Raw genomic sequence first — 24584 nt, forward strand, 5'->3', positions numbered from 1 at the left:
ACTCCTTTGGTGTCACTGGAATGGCTTCTGCCTGCCCCCTGAAGTCTCTCAAGTCCGTCACGAGGCAGTTGACGCCACTGTCTAAGTTGTATTATTCTGTTGTCAACATCTACCGTCTCTGGTGGTGCTGCAGCTCCTCTTGGGTGTGCCCTCAGGTGATTGTACAAGACCACAGTGCACAAAATTATTTAATGAACGTTACTGAGAGATGTACACTCACCAACAAAAGTCCTGACGCCTCACCTGCCTCTTCGTGAACCCAGAGATCAGAGACCTGTGACGTTTCACTTAGTACAGTACACACCCGTAGCAAAATATCGAAGAGTGAGGGACAGTCGTTCACCCGGAGACTTTAACTTCTTTATAAGAGTGTTCTGGCATCAAAAGGTGTAATAATTCCTGAAACTTGGCCTTGCTCATGTGACTTCTTTTATACCTTGAAGCGATTTTTCTTGCGTTTAACTTTCTTTAACTGAACTGTGCATGTTCTTAAGACCGTGATAGCAGCTGCTGTCACATACTTGGGTGCCAATGCTTGTTTTGGTTGCTGAAACGGTCAGCAAATCGGTGCGAAGGATTTTTATTGAGGTGACCGAGTCGACGATATCACAGCATTCCTTACTGCAAGTCGATGAAACGGTTCCAACGATTTTGATCAACGGAATATGCGTGTGTGAACTCGCCTTTATTGTAATACTAACATACAAAATAAACACTGGATTAGGATAGGTAGAATCTCAATGTGGTTTCTCCGTTGATTTTAATTAATATTTTGTTTTGTTACGTCAACCAGCCGAGGCGCGTCTACAATACGGATGTCTGTTGATAAATCGGTGATAAACTCGCGGAGTTATCTGTGAAAGAATTGATAGACTAATTTAAGGAATTATTTTAAAGCTTTTATGTCTGTTTACACTGTATTGATGTATCATGTAATGTCAGTAAGCTTGGGATCATTTTATTTAATGTAATAATATAAAAAATGTGGATAATTAAAGTAGAATCTGTTACGTAATGTGTGTGTGTGTGTGTTCTCTCTTTTCCTCTCTTTCCTTCTCCCTTCCCACTTCTTCTCTCGTCCCACTTTCCCTCTCTCTCTTCCCTCTTCCCTCCTACTTCTTCTCCTCCTCTTTCCCTCTCCTCCTTCCCTCTTCTCCCTCCCTTTCTTCTTCCCATCTTTCCGTCTCTCCTGCCTCCTCTTCCATGTCTTCACTCCATTCTTTCCTCAATTTCCCCCTCCCCCCTCCCTCTCCCCCCTCCCTCCCTCCCCCTCCTCCCTCTTTTCATTCTTCGGTGAACGTGAGTGTGCTGCCTGGGTGTGCTGCTACTACCCTCCACCTCCCTCCCCTCCACTTACCCTTCCCTCCCCCTCCAACACCCCTTCATCACTCCCTCCATCCCTCTCCCTCCACCATCCCTCCCCTCACTCCCTCCTACCTCCTCCAACACCCCTTCATCACTCCCTCCACCCACCTCCATCCTCCTCCACTACCCCCTCACTCCCTCCAACACCCTTCATCCTCCCTCCACCCTCCTTTCATCACTCCTCCACCATCCCTCCCTCACCTCCATCACTCCCTCCACCACCCCTCCATCCTTTCCTCCACCCCTCCATCACTCCCTCCACCATCCTCCCTCCCTCCCTCCCCCCTCCCCTTCCCTCACTCCCCCATCACCCCTCCCTCACCCCTCCCTCCCTCCCCATCCTCCCTCACCCTCCCTCACTCCCCATCACCCCTCCCTCACCCACCACCCCTCCCTTCATCACTTCCATGTTCTGTGTAGTATCACGCGAGCTAACATACCTTCTCACATCTGACCCGGATGGCGACTGAACCCAGGACACAAATATGAAAGGCAACTGCTTACCACCCTTCCTTCTAGCCAGCCAGCCTCGTGCTAAACCCTGGTGGTGATGACTTGCGTTCTCTTACTAACGTTTGGTCACACAAGGAAGTGAACTTAACCTACCATTAATATTTTTACAGGCACGGCATTAAACCTAACCTAACCAAACCTAACCAAACCTAACCTAACCTAATCTTCAGGTGATTTACAATGTTTAGTAACACCAACAAGAAGTGGCTTAAGTCTATAATCTCTTAAGTCAGGGCTTGTAATAACATCTGTAAACATAATCAAAGTTGTGTGTGTGTGTGTGTGTGTAGCGCCATAAGAGGGAGGAAGGGATGAAGGTACAGTGAGAGAGGGAGGGAGATACAATGAGGGAGGGAGGTATATATTGAGGGAGACAGGTACAATGAGGGAGGGAGGTATATATTGAGGGAGACAGGTACACTGAGGGAGGGAGGTATATATTGAGGGAGACAGGTACAATGAGGGAGGGAGGTATATATTGAGGGAGACAGGTACAATGAGGGAGGGAGGTATATTGAGAAAGAGAGGGAGATACAGTGAGGGAGAGAGGGCGGTGACAGCTTACCGCACACCTCACCTAAACAATAACCAAAATACAGTACTTGTATCCGGGAACATTATGTCGCGTTTTGTTCAGCCATATTGTTCACTTTGTTCATCGATGTTCAGCCATGCAGCCATATTGTTCACTTTGTTCATCGATGTTCAGCCATGCAGCCATATTGTACACTTTGTTCATCGATGTTCAGCCATGCAGCCATATTGTACACTTTGTTCATCGATGTTCAGCCATGCAGCCATATTGTACACTTTGTTCATCGATGTTCAGCCATGCAGCCATATTGTACACTTTGTTCATCGATGTTCAGCCATGCAGCCATATTGTACACTTTGTTCATTGATGTTCAGCCATGCAGCCATATTGTACATTTTGTTCGTTGATGTGCATCCATATTGTACATTTTGTTCACTGGTGTTCAGCCATATTGTCTTGTGGTTAAGTTAGGTTGATGTTCAGGTGAATTAGGTTAGGTTTAGCGTTAGGTTAGTTTGGTTAGGGTGTCTTAGGTTACGTTAGTTTAGGTTAGGTTATGATAGATTAACATTAGGTTAGGTTAGATTAGATTATCATTAAGTTAGGTTAGGTTAGATTAGATTAGCATTAAGTTAGGTTAGGTTAGATTAGCATTAGGTTAGGCTAGATGTAGATTAGGTCAGCATTAGGTTAAGTTAGGGTGGTCGGAAACAGTGTGACTACAGGAAACGATGGGCGGGGGTGTGGTGGTGGTGGGCGGGGCGACCACCACGGATGTGACTGTCATACACAACACGCCCACACACACACACACACACACACACACACACACACACACACACATGCACACACACAAACAGACACATACAGATAGACGAACACACAGAAATACAGATAGCTACACACACAAACACACACACACACACACAGACTGACAGACGTATATTGAAATCACACAATCCTCACTCATTACACAACCCTGAAGTAGATAATGCCAGATATTTACCAAAAGTGTTCAGAGAAATTTGGTTTAAACATTTATTGATAAAAATAAAATAGAATCAGCGGAGTAAGAAGTCTCTCTCTCTCTCTCTCAGTATTACTTTAATTTATTCAACTTTCCAACTGGTTGTACAAGTCACAAGTATTTCTCACGTATTCACCAGTACATTATTAACATCTGTATGACTGTTATTGGGCGTGAGTCTTGGTTACTTTCTCTTGTGTGTGTGTGTAAGTTTTGTGGGCTTGTGTATGCATACGTCTGTCTATCTGTTCCGTGTGCGCATGTGTGTGTGTGTGTGTGTTTGTTTTCGTTTGGCCATTTTTAAAGCCCCTTTCTTTGTTTACAGGATCAGCTGAGACTCTCCTTCCCTCCTTCCTCCAGCGGTTCAGGTGAGTTGTTTACACAGGTGTTTACACAGATGTGGCCGTTGTTACAGGTGTTTACACAGGTATATGGTCAGTGCATGTTGTTTATATTGATCTGGAACAAGGCAGAGGTTAATGATTTAGTGGTTACAGGTGTGTTGGTAATGATAACTGTATGCAGGTGTTTTACAGGTGTAGGCCATAAAGACATGTAGTGGCAGAGTGGTTGCAGCGCTCGACTCTTGGTCTAAGGGACACTAGTTCGTTCCCGGGTCGTCATGTTAAGGGGCCGACATTCAGTTATATATTAAAACCATTATATACAGGTGTTTCGTGTTTTTACAGGTGTTCACAGGTGTGTTGGTGGTGATGGGGCAATGTTTTTGTTGTTAATCATTGTACTGTATAGTATGTGTGTGTGTGTGTGTGTGTGTGTGTGTACCCGGAAATGATCCACCATCACCACTCCCAACCACTACCACCGCCACTAACCAACTACCACCACCACTAACATCATTACCACCACCAGCATCACCAACCAACACCACTACACCCACCACTACCACCACCACCACACTCAGCTAACCCCGGAAAAGAGAACAATGTGTTTGATCACCTGTCTGTCTAGGGGGGGTAGATGGAAGGGGGTAAGGGGAGGAGGAAGAGAGAAGGGAAGGAGAAGAGTGAGAAGAGTTAAAGGTATTGAAAGTGAGGGAAGGAGGAGGAGTCGAGTGAGAAATGGTAGTGGAAGGAGAGAGGGAGAAAGGGTTTAGGTGAAAGAGGGGGAGTAAGGGTGAGGAAGAAGAAGGAAGAGGAGGAAGGATGTAGAGGAGGAGTAGAAGAAGGAGGAGGAGGGAAGAAGGTATAAGTAACTAAAAACAACAAGAGAGAAAGAAGAAATTTATTGTGTTGTCATCAGGTATAGTGTTGGGGGGTGATGGTGTAGTGTAGTATGGTGAGGGCAGGAGGTGTAGTGTGGTGAGGGCAGGAGGTGTAGTGTGGTGAGGGCAGGAGGTGTAGTGTGGTGAGGGCAGGAGGTGTAGTGTGGTGAGGGCAGGAGGTGTGTGTTTGTGGTTCACCTCACGACGCCTCACATGTCAACTGCAGGTAAGGAAATATTACACCCAGGTAGATTCTCGCTTTTAACTTTCCTCGCTGTCGTTCTATAACATATCTCAATATAATTATGTAAGAGATAGACTTTCCGGATACGTTAGGTTTGGTTAGGTTAGGTTTGATTTTTCATTATAAATAATATTTTAGACAATTCTAAGATACCTTTCTTCTATGATGTTTCCTCGTAAACGACCCAGAACCCAGATATTTAATATACCAGGATACGGCCGGTGTTGCAGGCGTCAACCACACTAGGTGAGCTCAGGAGTCAGGACCCAACCATATGGGTCCTGGGTGGGCTATGCTCTAGAGTGCATGGTGCCTGATGGTGCAACACTCTAGAGTAATTTGTATCTAGGCACCGTTCACTCTTGAGTGCATCTCACCTGATGGTAAAATGAACTGTAATGCAAAATCCATAACTCATTAATTCTCATTTCTGAGTATTAAAGTTTTATTTAGACATAATGTATACATAATATTAGTGACAAATAACCAAAGAAATTCGACAGCTATGGCCATAAATAAACACTTGTCATCCTAAGTGGACATTACTCCATCTCAAACGACGTCTTTCATTATTTTAATATGAACTGCTGTTGGATTTAAGGAGGCATAAATTGATGGCGTGTAGCTGTATAGTCTCTATTGACGGCTTCTATTTTGAATGTTTGGTGATATCAAGTCTTAGTTATGAAGAGACTTTAAAAAAGTTTGATCAAAACTTAAAATGGGAGTTACAGGCAGCAAACTTCACATTTTTTCTATAATATCTCAACGTATATGACAAACCGATAGATAGATAAATTCGTCGATTCTGGGTGGAATAAAAAAATGTATTCAGCATAAAAAAACTGCAATATTTTTCTTATGCCCCAAGTACGATAATTTCCCTACTGGTACATTAACTTAACCCCGGGTATGATAATTTTCCTGCTGGTACATTAACTTAACCCCCGGGTACGATGATTTTACAACATACACGATAACTTAACCCTATGAGTACGATAACTATATATACTGTATATATAGTTCTCGCGGGGTCAACATAACACGAATTCACCTCCGTTGAACCTTAATAATGAGGTGGACAATGCAGTTTGAGTCACATCACGCCGGATATCAGTAACTCGTTCAAAAAAGTATTATTATGGCAGGAAATATATAGTAGGTCTGGATTTAGAACGTCCATATGGAAGATAATTTTGTCAACTCACAAAAGTATGAAAATTTTGTTCACTCACATATGTACGATTTATTTTCCATCAAAGAATATTTTTGTCCATTTATTTACGATAATGTTGTCCACTCACGTACGATAGTAACTCTTATCAGAACTCCAACTGCTAGAACGCATCTTAACTTCACCTTAACATAACCAAAAGATTTAAAAATGGTGTTTAAAAATTACCGAGAGATTATCCTAAAGTAATAATTTATCTTAATATCCCCTAGGTATAATATAACTTGTGGAGGTTAGAACATCAGGACTTATATAAGTAATCAAACATGAGATTATGAGAATTAAAGAATTATCATGAGGGTGGTGACGAGTCTGCTAGAACGCTCAGTAAAGAGACCACGGGGTTAAGAGAATTCCGTTTTACATTTCGTCTGGTATTTGAATATCACTTTAAATGCGGATGTGCAATTTACATTTTGATGATGAGAGACTATTAATATGCCTCAACTTGCCTATATTTGGTGTTTTAATTCCGGAAAATATACTGCGTAGCATTCCAGTTGACGGTTATATTGTGGTGAAAATATATTTTTTTTATTTTTTTATTCCTCTTATACTGAGAATAATAGGTAGTTTAATAGCGGAAATAGCTGGTAATATTCAAACACATTTCTGATATAAAAATACTAATGAAAAACAAACAAGCAAAAGGGAATAAATCATATATTTTTCTTGTTTAATTTTTGAAATGCGAAAATAATTCTTAGTGTTTACTTTGTCTTGTTCATAAATGGTAACTGAAGATGAGAAACATTACATAATTGAATAATGTGAGAAAAAAAGGAGAAGAGACTAATAAGAGAACTGAAAGAAGAGATAGAGACTGTAGTTCTCAATGTAAAGATAAACTTACGAAGCGTGCGTGTTGAGGGGCTGCAAGAACCTCCTCCTCCTCTCCCTGTATAAACAAAGATATAATCCTCTTCATTTTTAATTAGCAGTTGATTTAGTATAATTACTTAGATTATAATACGCATTTAAAAGACTGACCTCTTAGTTGTTGAAGCGTATGATATGCGTATGCATTTGTATGACCGTATGTGTGTGTGTGTGTGTGTAGCAGCGCACGTCTGTGTTTGTATGAGGTGTGTGTGTGTGTGTGTGTGTAGCAGCGCACGTCTGTGTTTGTATGAGGTGTGTGTGTGTGTGTGTGTGTGTGTTTTATCAAGGTTTCTTATAAATTAGGAGAAAGGCTGGGATAATGTTTATGTATGTATGTATGTATGTATGTATGTATGTATTGAGATATTTTACCATGTCTTATATATACTGGCATGGGATAGTGAGTGTGTATACATATTGAGAGTGTGGATCTAGTGAAGCTCTATATGTTGTCTCGTCACTTGTACCATTACCACCACCACCACCACCACCTGTCTCAAGAAGCGCCCTCACTACCACCACCACCACCTGTCTCAAGAGTCTCTTCAGTTCACCTTACCTTATCGGGTTAACCTAATTCACCTCCTCCTCCTCCTCCTCCCTCACCTGAAAGTCTTAACATTTATCACATCACCTGAACCTAACTCACCTGTATGGTCCACCTTGTAATGACACTAAGTCACACATACATACACACGAATTGATACATACATACGGATTGACACACACACCCACCAACACACGGATTGATACATACATACATACATACATACATACATACATACATACATACATACATACATACCCTCTACAAAGACCAGTGAGATGCTCTATGTTATCAGTGCTCAGTGAGAGAAGAGAGATACGCCTTATCATGGTCCTTGGTGGTAAAGAATTAACAGCCTTGTGTGGGGCCTCAGGTGGACACATTGATCCCCGCGCGATATGACACGCTACCTGACAGAACGTGATCTACAAGGTTGGGTTAGGTTGGGTTGGGTTAAGTTAGGTTAGGTTAGGTTAGGTTAGGTTGGGTTCGGCTGGGTTAGGTTAAGTTAGGTTGTGTTAGGTTAACTTACCTCACCTCACAGACAGGCAGACAGACATATCAATTCGATAACTTTAGATAAATTAGACACATTTAGATTTAGGAGCGAGATAGGTAAACATTGTCTTGAAAATATAGTGGATAAGTGGAACAAGTTACCAAACATCATCATTAACTCGAATACTCTGGATAGCTTCAAACATAGGTTGGATGGCTATATGAGCAATAGGGGTTGGGTGTAAACGGGACTACCTAGTATGAGCTAATAGGGACGCTGTAGTTTCCTCCATTCTTATGTTCTTATATTAACCCGAGCAACTCTTACCTAAACAGCTCACCTCACAGGAATTTGTCGCGCTCCTTAACACTGTTTAATCTTGTTAAGGGAACTGGAAATAAGGTTGAGAACGTTACACTGGAATGGCAAGACGAGGTTAGGTTATGTAAAGGTGTAGTGTTGCCTTCACTCCTCTTCTCCTTCGTCCTCCTTCTCCTCCTCCTCCTCATCCTCTTCCTCCTCATCCTCTTCCTCCTCCTCATCCTCTTCCTCCTCACTGCCACTACCATTACCATCGGGGGTGTGTATGTGGGTCCTTGGCGGGTCCTTGGCGTGTGTGTGCGTGTGTGTGTGGGTCCTTGGCGGGGGTCGACACTCGCTGGAGGAGACTGTGGTTAGTGATAGGAATTTGTGAAGGTCAGAGATGCCTTATTTACCAGGCCTTGTTAACCACAGGACCAAAGGTGTGTGTGTGTCTGTCTGTGTGTGTTTGTGTCTGTCTGTGTGTGTATGCATGTATGTATATACTGTATATATATGTATGCATGTTTGTATGTGAGTGAGCGTGTGTGTGTGTATGTATGCATGTGTGTGCATGTATATGTGTAATGTGTTTAGTTCTCACAAACACACACACACACACAAACAAGTATACAGAAACTGGCACACATTCTCACACATGTACACACAAACAAAAAGGAAGATTGAGCAATGCACACGAATACTTACATCCGTACATCTCTCTCACACACACACACTAATTTACCCTCATTTTTTGTTCAGGTTACCTGCGCCTCGTGTAAAGGAAGCGAATAATTAATAATCTTTTTTTCTTGAAGGAATTTTAGATTGAGGATGTTGTTACCTCGACTGTGAAGGACGAACCTGGGGTGAGGGTGTGGGTGTGTGGGCGTGGGCGGTGGTAGGGGGTGTATGTGTGTGGAGAGGTGTGTGTGTGTGTGTGTGTGTGTGTGTATGTGTGTGAGGGATGGTGTTCCTGTGTTATGTCACAGAAGCCTTATATGTTAGCGACTCTTGACAGATACTGGTGGTTGTGGTGATGATGGTGGTAGTTGTGGTGGTGACAATGGTGGTAGCTGTGGTGATGGTGGTGGTGGCGATGGTGCGGTGGAGGTGGCGGCAATGATGATGGTGGCGATGGTGGTGCTGATGGTTGTAGTAGTGGTGGTGTTGATGGTTGTGGTAGTGGTCGTGCCGATGGTTGTGGTAGTCGTGGTGATGATGATGGTAATGCTTATAAGGACATCATGTGATGGTGGTAGTGTTAGTAGAGATTATTGTGATTTGATGATGGTGGTGATAGTGGTCGTGGGGGGGGGGTAATTATCGTGTTTGTGGTTGCATCGATCGTGGTAGTGGTGAAGGGAGTCTTGTGGATTGAGTTGTGATGGTGGTAGTTGTTCTTGTAATGGTTGTACAGTGTTGTTCGTGATTTTTTTCGTAGTGATGGTTATAGTAAGTAGTGGTAGTAATTGTGGTAATTATAGTAGAATGTTGGGGGCATTGGTGGCAGTGACAGTAATAGTGGTAGATAGTGGTAGTAATCGTACATGAGGTTGGTTGGTAGTTGTGGTGGCTATGGTAGTTGGGTTGAGTGTGATGGTGATATGAGGGAGGCGGCGTGCGGTAGCTGCGGTGGTGGCGGCGGCGGAAGTCATGACCGTGGCTGGCGACCTGCGGGGGGATTGGTAGTTAGGGCCTGTAGTCACTTCCGTTCCTCTATGACACTGCCGGAGTCATCCATCTCCCCTTGTCAAATGTTCATCATATATCGTAATATAATTCATGTCATTTATGCCATTTGTCACACTCAAGGCATCAAACAATGTCACATTTCAGTTTACTAAGCGTTGTTTACCGCAGACGCAACAGTGTTGGGGAAACAACCGCGCTAAAAATGGTGATTGGCAACTACGGGGGTAGCGCACTCACCTGCTGTTTTTCCCATGGCGGACGTAAGATCAGTCATTTTCCATGTTTCGTCTGACGTGTTGGTTGTTAACTTTGATAACTTATGTTCGTTATCATATAATAATTATTCAAGTTGTTATACATCCGTTGTGTAGAAAATCTCGTAAATAAATAAGAGAAGAGAGGGAGGGGTGGAGACGAACTACTGTATGACACTCGGGCGGAGGAGCAATTGTTGCCGGCAGGCAGTAGAGTCATGGACGTCGCCGTGTGTGTGGGTGTGTAGGCGGGTGTCCCCAGTGTTCGATAGCTCACCTACTCGACTACGCTATTATCTGTCATTTATTGATCAGTGTGTATATCCCCCTAGTGGCGATCAGTGACGTGTCTGTGCAGTGCCTGGATTTCTGACAATAAACTCACGGGAGTTGCAGCTTCGTGTCGTCTTCAGCCCTCAACATGTGTAGATGGTAAGTAATCTGTATCATGGCGGGAATTTGCGTGTACATGTTGTCTTGTGTTCATACGAGTGTGGTAAATATGGCGGGAATTTACCTCCTTAGTGACGTGCCGTATGTAAACCACAACGTCTTCAGGGTTATGACTCTTTTGTCACTCGAGAACTCGTCAAGGTTTCTGAAGTCTGGGAAGCATTATTTGTTTTTACTCGCTGACAAAAAATATCGTCTCTGGAGTTTTTTTTTATTTAATATTTGAATTGTTGGAAGACAGCCCAGTATTTGTCTGTTAAGAAAACCAAATTGAATGAATGTAAAAAAGAAAGATGGTCAGTTCTTCATAATTATATATAGGTGTATGTCTATATACCTTGTGTGTTTATGAAGAAAAGCATGGGAAGACCAACATACCTATTGTCTTATCTATCTTGTCTGAAGAGGAAAGTTAGCCAGACCTATTAATCTATCTGTCAATCTAATTCTTTCTATTTATCTATCTTTCTATCCATCTATTTATCTATCTGCGTGTCTTATAAGGAGTAAACTTTCATTACAGAATTACGTAGCACAGTTTAGCGTTTAATGAGGTGTAAACATAAGATGGTTTATACCGTATAAATAGCCCAGGCGAAGTGAGTTTACTCCATTGTGACGTCAGTGTAAACACATTCAAGATGGCGCGTAAATTTGCTTGGTGTTGATAATTTACATATTTTACACACGATTATCTGTTTTCACCCCCAAAAAACATGTTAAGTATATTTTAAACAGCTGCGACCACAGGGTAAACAGAACAAAATGTAATTATATAAACAAACCTGTGGAAAGGTACTATGGGATTACTTAGAGATTAGACCACCCCCACATCCCAGCTTATTTCACCTGAAGATAAGTCACCCTAATTTTACCTGAGGGTTAGCCGGTTAGGGTGGTTAATCTTAAAGTGAAACAAGCTGGGCGTGGCTAAGCTTGAGGTGATTCTATCTTACTCCATATTGGCTTTGTAAACAGGTTGTGTGGGGTGTAAATATCATTATGGTCGTGTTAAGCGCTTGTTTGTAAATAAGAATTGTAAACAAGACTCCATGGCGTGAACGGGTCATTATAATGTGTGTGTATTACTGTAAATACGATATATACGTCGATTATTGTAAGTGAAGAATTGCTAGACCTTGTGGATCCCGGTAGTGTATAAGTAGAGTTATTTTTTTTTTCGTTTTTTTACCTGTAATTAAATATCATAGGTTAAGATTCGGGACATGGACGGAACTCTATATTGATTTATATATATATGGAGATAGAGCAAAATCTATACTCTGCTCTATGTACAGTATTGTGTAGAGCTGGTGTGCAGGTACCGTACATAGTGCAGGTATACACAGGTTAATTGTACCTTGATTCATCACGTACCGTACAGAGAGAGTGCAGGTATACAAACAAAGGTAAAACATTGTATACTGTAATTGTTTAAACGAGAAAATAATCCACGAAAGCATAAGGTTCTTTACCTCGTGGTTTTTTTGTGATAGTGTAGACAGATAGACTGGTTTATTGTACTGTAAACAATATTTAATTATAGTAGTGTAAACAGATCAATTCACGGTAAACAGATCATGTCATGGTAAACAGTACGATATCTTGAGCAATAGTAAATCTTAGCCCATCGACATACATCTTTGGTGAAAATATCAAGTGTTGGGATAGTGATGATAATGATAATTGGAGCCTTGTACCCGACAGACGTAGACGTGTGTAAACTAGATGAATGATGATAATTAAGGAAGGCAAACGTATACAGGGTTAGTCCATTATATACACTACCGTTCAATCCAGATTTCACACAAGCCCCCGTAACCCTGGAAAATGACCATTAAAGTCATATGAAGATTATACACCCTAACTTAGTTTACCTGATTCAACACGTGACACTGGTTGATGGGGTTAGGTTAGTGTGGCAGGTAAATGGAAAATGGGAAGAGAAAATTGATAAAGTCCTGACATTACTGTATCCTGGCACCTTCTTCCCCTAGCTGGTATTAAAGCACACACACACACACACAGAGCGAGAAATGATGTAACAACAGACAGGGAACAAGAAACTCGCACTACCATTCTCTCTTGACTCGTGGAAAAACATGTGCGGGTGTCAACAAAGATGGCGGCAGCGGCGGGGTGAGGAGATGGTTGCACAACACACGTGATGGTGGTGAGTCAGAGGCCTTCAAGCACTCACCACACCATCACCATAAAACAGCCGAAGGAAACAGTGGAAATAAGATCCTAACAGCCCCCTTTTATGTGGGTTAAATAAACTTGCCTGGTTATCATTGTTTATATACCGGCGGCCTGGACGTGTATAGGCTGAAATAACTCCGTCGGGTTTCCGTGATTTCTGTTGTATACTTTCCTGGAAATAACTTGGTGTCCTTGTGATGAAACGGGGAAACACTCAGCCTACTTATTCAACAGTTATTTTTTTTACATTCAAACCTACATACAACCTTGAAAGTGTAATTGATTAAATGGAGAACATTGTTTCGCCTTGTTACGCTAAACGGCCAGGATTCGCAACTAGGCTTTCTTGTTCCCTGATTGGTGTTAGATATTGTTATTATACTATATCTTAAATCATCCACTTGGGGTAATAAAAACACAAGGAAATACTTAAAATCAAGTTGGCTAACCTGAATAACGAAACTAGGAAATGCTTTTGCTTGCCAACTCTCCCTTCCATTGTTCCTTCGTCAGCCTCGACTCTAGCAGACCTGTTAAGCTTCTTCGTGGAACATAACTGTCATGTGAGTTAGTTGGACTTGAGGGGATGACGTCAGTATCGATTAGGTTAGTTAAAGTGTTTTGTGGTGATTGACTTGAGGAAATTCATTATTGTATATGTCTTGTATTTTCCCGGAGTTAATTATTTTAATGGACTGTGTTGGTAGTTTCACATATGGCGTTAGTGTTTTTCCCAAGGTTAGTTCAGCCATTGGGGTCCATATATACAGGTGGTTGATATTTTGTAGGGTGGCGGCGGCGCAGTTTTCCCCACAAAATATATTATACTGGTATGTAAATCACTCGTAAAAGCACTCATTTACTCATACCACGCGTGAGCAAGTTGGTTTACTTTCTCGAGCTCACAAAGTTACGATATGTGAGTCGAGATGTTTGTGAGTCATGGATGTACGGATGGAGTGACTAGACTCTAACTGGGTGACTGTCATCTCTCTCTCAAGTGACTCGTACCTTATCACTTTTATCTCCTTCAAGTATATATACTGTATATCACCGTACATGTGTGTGTTGTGTATACTGTAGGCCTGTGTTAATAGTGTGTGTGTGTGTATGATGGGAATGGTTGTCTGAGATTTAAACGGAGGAAATACCTCTCTCTCTCTCTCCCTCACACTAATTTATCTATGTTTCTATCTTTCACTATATTTGTTTCTCTCTTCCTCTCACACGTAAAGAGTCCCCAGGTTATTATCCCACTGAATATTAACTCGTTTTGGTATTCCACTGAGGTGAATATTAAGCATTTACTGTAATTTGTAAGTCGACTGAATCCTCGATCCACTGGAAATGTAACTTTGTATAAATTTTTGTTACCGTGCGTATTTTATTTTGTTTGTTTACCTTTGTTTTGTGTGTGTGTGGACGATTGAGTTTTATTCACTACTGTTGTTTATCGTTGTTTTTTCTCCGTTTGTATCTTGTTTTTGTATATTTTAGGCTTTTGTGTGGATTCTGGTCGACCGTACACAAACATACAGTATGTGACAAGCGATGAATCACAACGGTTTCCGGTGGCGTCACAGTTATTGCTGGCCTGTGATTGGCTAGTCAGCAGCTGGTATGCTGTCACGCTTGGCTGGGTCGTGTCCGGCCCTGTGATTGGCGAATACTGGTGGTTTGAGTAGACGGTCCAGCAGAGATAGTGATAGGCAGACAGGCATCATTTTAAAGCTTGAGAGAACTGATGGAGGAGGTACATAGTTAGGGAGCCATTGGATATCCTGGGGTAATTCGATTTATTGTTTACCATTGGTATGTACAGTATACCTAAAAATTGTGAACTTGTTTGACAATTTGACCGTATATCTACCGATTTATCTATATCCATATGACTATATCTATATATGTCTGTTTATGAGGGTGGGAGTTGGTAGGGCGGAGTAGTTTAAAATTAAAATACACGCTTGTAGGCCTTATGTTACGTCTAGCACAATTCCCTCCCGACCAGAATGAACTAAAAGACGTAAAAGCATGTGTATTTTCTCGTGTTCAGAAGCCCTATGGAACTCAGTGGCTCATTTCCCCATTGAAGGCTGTTAAAAGCGCCGTTTGCATTTTCCCTTTTACATCCTTGGTGAATGTTCGGTTGTGATTCCCGCGAGGATGACTCTTCCTGCCCTGTTGGTTTTAATTTGTTTGTTTTCCATATATTTGTTCGTTACGTTGTGACTATCTTTTTCTGCGAGAAACTATCGGTGAAAGCTGCAAATATACTTTCGTTCTCAGTGCCCCGGGAAAATGTCCGTGTGGATTTTCCCTTTTAAAGCCTCGGGCAGGGATACGCACATGGCCGTGTTGTGACGTCACAGACTGACTCACGAGACCTGATGTTGCCAACGTCGCCTCACTGAATTTTATATAATTTTTTAATTTATATACACTGTCGAGTTATATAAATTTCATGTATTCATATTTACTTAATTATATATAAATAAACTGTATATTAATAGAGAGATGTAAAAGTGACTGGAATATGACTTTTAAGCTTAGTGTTGTGAGTGTTGGTAGTCGTGTGTGTGAGGGAATTAGGCTCTGGTAGCCCAAGTGAGTTGGATTGGACAGTCACCACAAGGTCACGTGTGTGTGTGTGCGTGTGTGTGTGTGTGTGTGTGTGTGTGTTCAAGTAATCGTGTGTTGCTTGTGTTCATGTAGGCGTGTATGTTACTTTTCCTCGTGTAAGTGTGTGTGTGTATTGTGTTCATATAGGCGTTGTGTGTATGTTGCTTACCCTCATATAGGTGTGTGTATTGTTTGTGTCATTTGGGTGTAGGCGGGTGGGTGTGGGCGGGGTGAGGCAAGTCATAAACACAACAGCTAGCGGGAAAGACAACCACCAACCACAACTTTTCACCCGCTGGCAACACAACCTCTCCCCCCTCATTTCCCCCATATCCGTTTTACCCTTCTGTTAATTTATCTTTCTATTCTCTGATTCTTTATTTTGACTCCCTTCCTCTGTTCTACCCTCCTCACTTCTCTCTTTCCATCCCTCCTTCCCTAAACCACTTCCATTACATCCCCCATTCCTCCCTTTCCATCTAAGTCTCTCCCCTCCCCCATCCCCTCAAAAACCACACCCTTTCCCTCCCTCCCTCCTCCACGCCATCAGCAGGTAAAAGGTGGGGATAGTTGTTTTGGTGAAGTCCTTGTGCTGGTTGACTCAATGTGTGACCCTCTCCAGCTCTGAGGCGAGGCAGGTCAAGTCAGGTCCTCCTCTAATAAGGTGTCATTGCCTCTTCGAGTAGGTGGGCAAAAGTCACTCCTAGTTGTGGTAGTAATAATAATAGCTTGATGGTAATAGCAATAGTTGTGCTAGTAGTATTAACTTGATTGTAATCGTAATAGTCGTGGTCATATTAATACACCCCGATAGTACTTTTAATTGTTTGATACATGGTTGCTTCTTCATAGTAAGGCCATTGATGTTCTTATATAGGAAATGTTAACATCACGTCTAGTTGTATCATGGATGATAAAGAGTGGTAGTAACTCTCGACAGGAGCTGCCATGCGCAGGCCAACCGGCCTATTGCAGACTCCTTATTTTCTTATGTTCTTATGTAAGGCTGTAGATTTAGATTAGAAACGATGATGATTGTAGATGTGGGAATAATGATAATAGTTATAGGGGCTACGATAATTGAAATTGTAGGAATAATGATAATATTAATAATATCAATAATAATAATAAAGATACCTGATAAAACTGATAGTAATAATCAGAAGAACAAGACCGTGGGATACTCACCTTGGGGGGGCAGCAACACCACCAAACAACTCTCACCTCAGGGAAGATAATGACTCGCTGGATGACGTAGAAAATCTTAAAGCCAGAGGCGCTGAGTTGTTGATGGTGATGACAGCACTTGTACTCTCTTGACTGGCGCTTGGTGTACTTAAAAACTCACCATGGGCAAGCACACTGGGAGCAGCTTTTCACCACGTGGAAGTTGTTGAATAGGTTCGGGAAAATGAAAGCCATTGGTGGTGGGAAGCGCTTGAGGTGGTTCAGTAAGTATTAAGAAGCACTTTGTCTCGTGAATAGAAGCTGAATGAATTCGATTATTGATTATCGTGTGGCTGCCTAATATACATCTTGGGTAACCATAACAGAAGCAATTACCGGATTACGTGAATGTTGTACACCTTAGTTTGTTGCACCTGGAGGTTAATAATGTTGGTAATATTGCCGTCAACATGTTGGAGAGAACGGTGCATTAATCACACAGTCCTTACCAGATATTTTTTTTGTTGGCGACGGTGTTGATAACATCGTTGCCAACACGTTACCGGTAATGTGTTGGTGTGGATGCAAGCTTAGGGGTGGTCACAGCTGCCTCCCGTGGCGGGTTAACAAGAGCCGGGGGCGCTACTCTCGTGAACGGGTTGGGTTTGAAAGCAGCGCCACTTTTCCTTTCTTAATGGAATATTATTATTATCGTTTAGTGGCTTTTTCACCTTGGGCAAACACGGCGGAGCAACTGGCATTTTGGTGAAATCATTGACAGGTTGTATAACGTGGACTAGAAACTTAGAGAGACGCTGAGAGCTTTGTGTTCACCAAGATTAAACACCCCAGCTTGATTAAAACACCTGAACATTAACCTATCCTAATCTGTCCTGACGTAACTTAACCTGATATAGAATGAGGTAACATAACTTAAATAATCCAAACTAATATAATACAACCTAATCTAATCTAACACTTCCCTCGGGTTGTTTCTTAATCATCAAGTGAAATAAGCTGGGGGGTGTATCTGGTCTCGGCGACTGGTAAGTTGTTGTTAAGCCACACACACACACACACACACACACACACACACACACACACACACATCAGATATCGCGTCATTCAAAATAATTATGTTTGATAACTTCTAAGTTTTTGAACGTGAGACAATGTTCACAGTCACTCAATATCTACCAGTCAGTGTTAAGGCGCACACACACACACATCGTGCTCAAGTGAGGTGTGTGTGTGTGTGTGTGTGTCCATGAGCTAAGGTCTGGCAAACTTAATCTTTACATACCGGTACAGCGAACACACCCACAAGGAAACCCATGTGCACAAGAGCTCTGTGTGTATGTGCGTATATAAACGTTGCAAGTACACATGGTCGTTTTAGGTGTAGACACATCCTATGACACTACACCCTAGTACACATGGAGGCAGGGGCGTGTACTCAGTGCCTTCCAGAGATTGCATGCCAGTACACTTCCCCTCATGTTGTAGGGGAGGCGGCAGGGGGGTAGACGGTGTTATACCACAGGAGGCAGGTTAGGCGATTATCCCGTGGTGAGGGGTGAGGCTCCGGGTCTTATGGGGTGGTTATTGTGGGTCTTAACTCGACTATTGGATGAGGGGGAGATGGGTGGATGTTTATGGTGGTGGACGAGAGAGAGAGAGAGAGAGTGAGTATACATACCAACTTGTTTACAAATACACAAGTAGGCCTCTTCACTAGGCCTACCTCAACCAACCTAATTTTGTATGATATAGCCCACCTAACTGACGCCTCTGGGTTAACCGTCCCCTTCTCTCTACCTCCTGTCCATATCAACAACGGACGGGAACGGACTTGAGTTTGTTGTACGTGTCTATCAGTGGTTGTGGTGGTGTACGTACTGTAGCTTGGTGTGGCCTGGTGTGTGTGTGTGTGGGGGTGTGTGTGTGTGTGTGTGTGTGTGTGTGTGTGTGTGTCCGTCCGTCCGTCCAGAGGTAAAGGTGCATCTTGCCTCACTGGTTCGGGCAACGTGACAACAGACCTTCAGGTGTTGACTGTTAATTAACCTGTATACGTGTAGCGCTTTGGGTGGGCGGTAGGTCAATGCTGTAGGGCGTGGGAAGGCGGCCTGCTAACGGACGTGGGCGACACACACACACAAACACACACACACACACACACACACACACACACACACACAGAAACAACAGATTAACGGTACCTTGAAATTAGAATGAAGGCAGCACGTGATCAATCATGTGTGTGTTAGAAAGTGTGACCACCCCCTCCCCGTGTGTGTGTGTGTGTGTGGCATTACAAACACAACAAGTACAGTATTCCCCCAACATACACACAAGTACACCTCAGAGCTTGTAACCTCCTCTCCTAGTGCTTGTAAAGAGGTACTTGTAAAGGTGACGTGCCCTCCCTTGTGTATACTTTCACCTGTGTACCTTTAATTAATTATTTATGACAATTGTATAAAAATTAATTACGCATTATAATTGTATACATGTCGGGAGAGAGAGTGGCTGCTATACGTGCACACATAACAGGTCTCACTTATGTATGTTATGTATACTGACAGCTAAGTATGTACAGTATAAGATGTATAATGGGACCTGTGAGACGAGTGACTTTTGTTGTAATATAAAGACAATTGTAGACCTCGATGGTAACCAAACATGAGAGAGAGAAGTAGCGGGGGTGTAGCCTAGGTGTATGACTCACGGCAGGTGTTTAGGGTACACCTGTTGAAGGGTGCCGGCGCCATCCCCCTCACACACAGATGACTACACATGCCTCTCTCTCTCTCTCTCTAACCCCCCACACGTCTGACCTCTACCCTCCTCTCCCATGACAAAGCCTCCTTCCCTCTTCCTCTTCACCTCATCTTTTTTCCTCCCTCCTCTCCCCCTCCTCCTCCCCTCCCTCCTCCCCCACTCTCTCCCCCCCCGAAACGACACCCCGCCCTTGAGTCCTAGATAATGCCATCCCACGACCACTGACCACACACACACACCCACACCCTAATCACGCACATACATAGCATTAAAGAGAGGCCAGTTTGTCACGTCGTGTGGGGTGGAGGGTTAGGGTGGTGGAGGAGGTCGTGCTGTGGGTGGTGTCGAGCAGGCACGGAGCAAGGTTACCCAGCTTTCACCAGACCGCCCCCCACCCACTGCTCTGTGTGTGTGTGTACGTGTACGTGTGTGTGTACGAGATTTTGTATACTATAAAGGAGTATTTATGTGTACATGGATACATGAATGTTGAAAGCGTGTCTACATGTATATTTTTTGTGTACACGTGTGGGTTTTTTATACTGTAAATGTTATGTGCGTGTCTATGGTGTACATGATGTGTGTAGTTTGGTTAGAGAGAGAGAGACTTAGGTAACCCAGTATATATGTCAACACGGGTACAAGTATCTCACCACTAACTGCACCATTAGAGCATAACAGTAATTAGCCACCTCCAGGTAACATTACACAACTCACCTGAAGATTAGACCCCCACCTTATTTCACCTCAAGATTAGACCGGTGAGTTTTTTAATTCACAAAGGTAGAATAAGTTTTTTTAATTACAGATGAATTTTTTATTCACAGGTAGGGTAGGAAGGCTTTTTAATTATCGGTACTCGCAGGTAACTTTATACTCCCCTATTAAAGTATAATTTAAGGGAGTCTTTTAAAAAGTATATATTCTCTGTAGGGAATCTTTAAAACACCCTTAAGGGAATATTGAGGTGAATCACTTTAAAATAATTCCTCCGTAGGTCGTGAATAAACCATCTTAAGACTATATAAACCAAAATAAACCGTAGAACACACCAAGTTAAACCTCCACGTATATACTTCCTTGAAAAATAAACCCTGAGAAGAAAACCTAAAACTTAAAACTCCAGGTAAATCTAAAACCCTCTTCAGTAAATTCCAGGTAAATATTTTTTTGAAGCCCTATTAAGGTGGAAGCCCAGGTAAGCCTTCCCAAAAAAACTATGTTGTATATAATAAACCCGGAGTCAGGAAGTGTGTTTTACCTGTGTTGGGGTGATTTACCTGGATGGAGGGAGAGGTGAAAGAGAGAGGGGGAGGGAGGGGAGGTGAGATAGAGAGAGAGAGGGGGAGGGAGGGGAGGGGAGGTGAGATGGAGAGAGGGAGGTTAAAGGAGAGACAGATAGGGAGGGAGAAGGATGTTAACAAGCAAAGTGTTAAGTCGTCGCCAGTGTGTGTGTGTCTCGTAGTCTCCACACACACAGGGGAAAGTCATATGTATTAAAGGTGTAAGAAGTAGTCAGACGGTTTTACACTACGACAGGTGACATTCAGGTGTGTTTCCTCCCTCCCCCCCCCTCCCCTTTACCTCTCTCACTCTCCCTTCTTTTCTGGCTCCCTCCCTCACTCCATTCCTGGCTCCCTCTCGTTCTTCCTTGTTTTTTGACTCCTTCACCCTCCCTTACCTCCCTGGCTCTCTCCTTCCTCCTTGGCTTCCTAGCTACATTCCTTCCCCCAGCCCCTCCCCCCTCTCACGCATGTCCTAGCTTTTCTATTCAACGTCACGCTCTCTTGACCAACATTGGAAATCACGCCCCCATGTGTTCAGACTCTGCGCCAGTGACATTATAATCAGCTCGTGGTGTGACACTTACCAACTGGGGAGAGGCAGAGGTAGTTTAGCGTTGTGATTGGCCCATTGGTGAGATAGTATATAGCCAATGAGAGTTCGTGTTGCTCATCTCTACGGTATGAAATAAATGAATGTGAATTGGTGCTGTGTGATTGGTCCACCTGGAAGATTGTATAGCCAATGAGAGCTTGTGTTGCTAATCCCTACGGCATGGAGTAAACAAAGATGTGTGTGTGTATATAGAGAGAATGGGGCTTTGTGATTGGTCCAACGATACGAGAGCAGCCGACAGTAACCAATGAGATTTAGTCTTTATTGATCAGGTTTATACGGCACGCACTGTCAACAAAAGCACGTGACAGGTGAATGGTGCCGTGTATTGGTTCATCTGCCATACATCAGCCAATAAGAGCCTCGGGTTTGGGTTCATCTTTCGTGCATCAGCCAATGAGTGCCTCGGATTTTGGTACATCTGTCATACGTGAGCCAATGAGAACCTCGGGGTTTGGTTCATATCATACTGCAGAACCATGACCATAGAACCCCCCCTGTCCCACCTCCCATACCCCCTGTCCCACCTCCCGTACCCCCTGTCCCACCTCCCATACCCCCTGTCCCCCCCCTAGAAGAGGTTCTCACGCCAGCCAAGGTTTCCAAGAGTAAAGAGCGGAACACCCCCCCCCCACCAGGATATTGTCGAGGTTCAGAGGTTCAGTACACGAGGTTCTCTTTTGATATGCTGCTTTGACCTTGAGAACTGTGTATTCCTTGAGTACGATGACTTGACCCCTTGAGCACCTTGAATTAACCCTTACGATAAATATAGTTGATATATTTCAGTGACACCTTCCTCATCTTAATCATTTTCCACTCTTCTCCTTTCCTTTGTTCCTTCTCTCTCTTTATTACTCTTTCTCCTTCCTCTCCCTTTGTTCCTCCCCCTCTCTTCAGTCTTTCTCTTCTCCTCTTTATCTCTCCCGTCGCCCTTAACCCTGTTACCTACACAACTCTCTCTCTCTTTCTTCTCTGGTAGTAACTCTCGACAGGAGCTGCCATGCACGGCAACCGGCCTATTGCAGACTCCTTTTTTTCTTATGTCAGGTTAGGGATGACGTCATCACCGCGGAGTATGGTAGGATTCGACGTCATAATCGTACGGCCAGGGAGTGACTTCATCGCCGCGTGGCCAGGTAGGGTGTGACGTCAACGCCACGTGGTCAGGTGTTAAGACGTCATCCCCGTTTATTCTGGTGGGGGGGCCCAGCAATAGTTGGTGACCTCGTTGGGATGACGTCATCACCGTAAGGTCGGCTGGGAGGGTTGTTTCATCACCGTGTGGATAAGTGACGCCATTTCCTATTGTCCAGGTGGAGATCCTTCCCCCGAGATGTGTGTTTTACGTCACATTCCAGTACTCGCAGGTGATAGGTCGACAACGTCTTTGGTATTTATGACGTCAGAGAGGTGTCCGTGACGTCACTGGAGAGGCTGTGACGCCCGTAACTAAAATATTCTCTCTGTTTACAGGCTGGAAGGCGACGGTGATGCCCTTGTTGCCCGGAGATGAGAGCCTGTCGACACTACCCGGTGAGTCTTGACGTCTATTGTGTCTGTCTGTCTGTCTTGCTTCCTAGTTGGCTGACTGTCTTGCGTAGCTGACAGGTTATTGCCAGCCTGGTTGACTGTGTGTGTGCGCGCGCTCTCTCGCCTACCACTCATTTACCTGCATAACACACAACACATCAGTACCCCCCCCCCGTACTTCCTTACCTGTTCACTCACCCACCACTCCACCCAGGTACTCCCACCCTAGTACACCCACTCAGCCACATCCTACACCCACCCAGGCACACCCATAACCATCCGTGTGCTTGAGAGGGAAGGTGGGGTGGATGGGTGGAACTAGCGACGCTCAAGACAGAGGAACTGCTCAATTTGGTGCTTCCGCTGTGACCCAGGTAATTAGCTAGGTGGTGGAGGAGGAGGAGGAAGAAGGGAAGGAGGAACTTGAGAAACATCGTGGAGGAAGGAAGAGGAGGAACGAACGAAGTGGAAAGAAGACAGGAGGAAGGAAGGAAGAGGAGGAACGAACGAAGTGGAAAGAAGACAGGAGGAAGGAAGGAAGAGGAGGAAGGAAGAGGAGATAGTTAGGTAGGATTGTTGTGGGAAGAAGAAGGAGGTAGGGAAGGAAGATAAAAGCAGGAAGGAAAGGAAGGGTGGAAATCAACGAAGAAAAATGAAAGGAAGTAAAAAAAAAAGGAAATGGAGTGAAAGATTAAGGAATAAAAAGGGAATAAGCAACAACAACAATAATAATGATAAACGGAACAAAGAGAACCTCGCTAACGGAGATTGAAAGGGCAAGTACCAATAACCTTTAGCAAGAAGAAAGGTCGAGAACTGGGAGAAGGAAGAGAGAGAGAGAGAGGTGGAGGAGGGTGAGGGAGAGATAGGTAGGTGTAGGGGGGACTGATAAAGACCACACACACGGTTCATTCTCCCCTCTCTGCCCTTTCCATCACATTTGTCCTCCTCATACATATCCCTCTTCTCTAATTCCCTCTTCACTCACTCTCATTCTTCCCTCTCATATTCCTTCTTTCTTTGTCCCTTTATATCCAACTCCCCCCTTCTTTAAGTTATCTTCATTTTCCTCCTTTCCATTCCACACTCCTCCCTCTTCCTCCTCATTTCTCCAAAGTCCCTCTCCTCTTCCCCCCCTCATTTTTCCACTCCTCCCCTCAGAGCCCCGGGGTCACAGTAGGTGCAATGTTGACTCTAATTGACCTGGAGTGTTTGGCTCCGGGGGTCTGTTTAGTCAGGAAGGGTCGCCAGGGGTCAGGTGTGTCTGGGGAGGGCGTGGGGAGGTCAGGTGTTACTGGGGGGTTAGGTGTGTCGGGAGGGGGGGGTGAGAGGGGGGTCCTTTCATATGGCCATTTTCCTAAGTGTGTGTGTGTGTCCCCATTGTGAAACTCTACGTTTGTAGTTGTTTTCCTAGAGTGAAGTGAGTCTAAGGTCGTACTCTGTGGAGGACGTAGTGTATAATATAATAATAATAGTAATGACAGTAATTAATAGTAATAGTGATGACCGTAATAATAATAATAGTAATACATAATTCATTCCAAAACAATATAAAGTATGGTACATCCTAACGAGAAACAAAACAAATTATATAAAAAATAAGTGAAAAG

At 43.5% G+C, this 24584-nt stretch overlaps 1 protein-coding gene across 3 annotated transcripts in view; it reads left to right on the top strand.

The window, feature by feature from the left end:
* Positions 1-24584, top strand: part of LOC121875132 — an 82879-nt gene that overhangs the window by 13209 nt on the left and 45086 nt on the right. For 2 of the 3 annotated variants that reach the window (XM_042379515.1, XM_042379517.1), the window contains exons 1-2: positions 10539-10752; positions 22918-22977. The gene's annotated coding sequence lies outside the window, so the exon portion shown is untranslated. Of the gene's footprint in view, positions 1-3765; positions 3809-10538; positions 10753-22917; positions 22978-24584 lie in introns of those variants that run through there. The other variant, XM_042379516.1, reaches the window with a different exon arrangement.

This window comes from Homarus americanus, unplaced genomic scaffold (assembly GCF_018991925.1).
Source record: "Homarus americanus isolate GMGI-L3 unplaced genomic scaffold, GMGI_Hamer_2.0 scaffold36970, whole genome shotgun sequence".
Classification (NCBI taxonomy): Eukaryota; Metazoa; Arthropoda; class Malacostraca; order Decapoda; family Nephropidae; genus Homarus; species Homarus americanus.